The sequence below is a fragment of the Elephantulus edwardii genome, unplaced genomic scaffold (genome assembly GCF_000299155.1).
Source record: "Elephantulus edwardii isolate Elephantulus edwardi_28Jun2011 unplaced genomic scaffold, EleEdw1.0 scaffold00339, whole genome shotgun sequence".
NCBI classification, from domain to species: domain Eukaryota; kingdom Metazoa; phylum Chordata; class Mammalia; order Macroscelidea; family Macroscelididae; genus Elephantulus; species Elephantulus edwardii.
In genome coordinates, this window is record NW_006400089.1 from 1,236,925 (window position 1) to 1,240,240 (window position 3,316).

At 38.8% G+C, this 3,316-nt stretch overlaps 1 protein-coding gene across 1 annotated transcript in view; it reads right to left on the reverse strand.

Moving 5' to 3' along the window:
- PKD1L1 (polycystic kidney disease 1 like 1) overlaps window positions 1-3,316 on the reverse strand; it is a 337,192-nt gene that overhangs the window by 252,115 nt on the left and 81,761 nt on the right. The window lies entirely within an intron of this gene.

Below are 3,316 nucleotides of genomic sequence, written 5' to 3' on the forward strand. Positions count from 1 at the left end.
GGGCTGAGGTGCGTGGAAGCAAGGGACTAGGGGTGTAAGGAGCGCAGGGCTTGGACACTACCACCAAGAGGTGGGGGCGGGGCTTGGGCGCTGCTGGTCAGGGGTCATACAGGTGCGGGCTGCAGGGGGGTCGCACAGTGGCGCGTAGTCTTCGCTCCTCTGGAGTTCCGCCATGGATGGCTGACTATTGCTCTTTCTGGGTCTCTTCCCTGCCCTTCTGGCGGCGAACTCCATCTGGCAGCGGAACTCCGTCTTATGTTGATTGTTTTTCTTATGTTGACCCATCCTTGTATACCTCTTATGAATCCTACTTGGTTATGATGAATTATTTTTTCGATGTGCTTTTGGATTCTATTGGCTAGGATTTTGTTAAGAATTTTTGCATCTATAATCATGAAACTTGCATTCATGAGTCTGTAGTTTTCTTTCTTGGTAATATCTTTGCCTGGTTTTCATATTAGGGTTATGCTATTTTCATATAATGCCCCTTGGAGTGTTCCTTCTTTTTTAATTTTTTTAAATAATTTAAGTAGAATTGGTAATAGATCCTCTCTAAATGTTTGGTCTAATTCAGCTGTGAAGCCATCTGGTCCAGGCCTTTTCTTATGGGGCAATATTTTATGACCTTTTCTATTTCTTTCTTTTATGATGGCTCTGTTCAAGTGTTCTATATCTGTTCTTGTCAATCTGGGTCAATTTATCCATTTCCTCTAGGTTTTCAAATTTATCAGCGTATAGCTTTTTACAGTAGTCTGATGTTATCAATTTAATTCTCATATGGTTGTGATATCACCTCTATAATTTCTTAATGAAGTTATTTGGATCGTCTCCTTTTTATCTTTTGTTAAATTTGCCAGTGGCTTGTCATTTTTATAGACCATTTTGAAAAACCAGCTCCTGGTCTTATTGATGGTTTTCATTGTTTTTCTCTTTTCTATCTCATTGATTTCATCTCTTGTCCTTGTAATTTCTTTTCTTCTGGTGGTTGTAGGATTAGATTTTTCTTATTTTTCTGCTTGATCACAATTTTGAGTTAAAGAATTGATTTTTTTTCTTTCTTTCTTCCTTTTTTATGTATGTGCCTATTGCTATACAGTGTTCCCTGAGGACTGCCTTAGCTGTACCCCAGAGGTTTTGATATGTCGTATTTTCATTTTCATTTGTTTCAAGGAACTTTAAAAAAATACACTATTTATTTCTTTCACAATCCAATCATGTTCTAGCAGAGAGTTATTTAGCTTTCACATGGGCGGTTTTGTAGACTTTACTTTCTTGTTTTAACTTCTAGTTTTTTAACATTGTGACTAATTTATAGAATTTGACTATGATATGTCTTAATGGGTTCTTTTTGGGGGGGTGTCCAGTCTATCTGGCGTTCACTGTGCTTCTTGAATGGGGATTTCTCAATCCTCAAAATCCCTGGGAAGTTTTCTTCAAGTACTTCTTCCACAATTTTCTCAGTGATTTCCCTGCCACTCCCCTGTTCTGGAATTTCAATCATACATATGTTATTCCTTTTTATGTTATTCCACATAATTCAAATGTTTTCTTATCTTCTTTATGTCTTTTCTCATTTTTCTTCTAGTAAGCATCCAGTAAGGCTCTTGTCTTCCAGCTCACTGACTCCCTGTTCCATTTCTTCTGTTCTACATTTTTGTCCTACCAGTGTGTTGGACACTTCTGCCATTGTGGTCTTAATAGTTTGGATTGTATTTTCCTGATCTTCTGTTATTTCCAGTACTGTGTTGGCTGTACCCTCTCTGTCTTACGATGATTTTTAAAGTTCTTGTACCTCTTTCTCTACACTATCAAGTCTTTCTTCTTTCTTTTGCATTTTCTTCCGTAACTATTCAAGTTGCTGCTCCTCAGTTTATTTCTTTTGGATTGTTGTCTTGGGTATTTGCTTTCTTAATTGTTTCTTCCTTCATTTGCATCTTCTGTAGCTGTTTAAATAACTCTATATAAACATATTTCTTCTGGTTCTATTTATCTGGGGTATTCATCATGACTGCTTTCTTTAAGAGAAGGCTTATTTTGTTTTTTCATAATAACTGAGGCCAACTGCTTCATTCTTGACAGTATGTGAGCCTTTTCTTAGTAAATGTTAGGTTGTTGTAACTATATAGTGACCCAGAGTATAGCAATATTTTGTGAAGGACTTGTATATTTGTGTTCCCTTCTTGGGCAGTTAGCAGTGTTTCCCCCCAAAGTACCTGAATGGCAATACAGGAAGCCTGAGCTTAAGGTGCCCCGCATGGTGTAGCTAAACAACAGTGATTCCCTCATAGTACCTGAATGGAAATCAGGAAGCCTTTTATTCCCTTACAGAACTGGTGTCTCCACTTCACTTGAGCTGCTTGAACTGTCCCACTCCCTTCTGCTTGAGTTTAAGGGGTCCCATGTGATGTAGCTAAACAGCAATGTTTTCTCCAAAGTACTGTGGGCACTGCACCACACCTCTTCCTTCCTTACTGTGCCCAATTTTTGTTTTCTTGATGTTGACATATAATCCACATTGAAGGCCATCTTCTTTGATCTTCTGCAACAAGTGCCTGAAATCCTCCTCACTTTTAGCAAGCAATGCTTAATATTTTTAATCTACCCTCACATTTAGTACTGATAACGTCCTATAAAAAATGTATTTCTTTTCTCCATTTGTTTAAAGTTCAAATATAAGGTAAGGATAATTATTCAAAGTCAAATTTTAAAGTCAAATCAAGACAGAATTCAGACCCCTTACTGTAAATATACTGCCCATCTTCTGATACAGTGTTTGCAGCACTGTCACAGATGAAACCTTTCTATTCTGTCTACATACATTTAGAACCTTGCTCGCTGAAACTGAGGAGGACCTCATGCACTTACTGCAGAGGGTCAAGTACTGCAGCCTTCAATATGGATTGAGGCTCAATGTTAAGAAGACAAAAATTCTCACCACTGGACCAATTGGTAGCATTAGGATGGATGGTGAAGAGATTGAGATTGTTCATAGCTTCAGTTTGCTCGGCTCCACGGTCAACACTCTTGGCACCAGTAGCCAGGAAATCAAAAAACATATTGCGATGGGAAAGTCTGTGGTTAGGGACCTCTCCAAAATACTCACGAGCAACAGTGTCTCTCTGGAGACTAAGGTCAATCTGATACAGGCCATGGTTTTTGCAATCACTTGTTATGCATCAGAGAGTTGGACAATGACTAGGGAGGATAGAAGGAGAATTGGCGCCTTTGAGCTGTGGTGCTGGAGAAGAGTATTGAATGTACCATGGACTGCCAAGAAAACAAACAGATTCATCGTAGAGAGGATTAAACCAGGCTG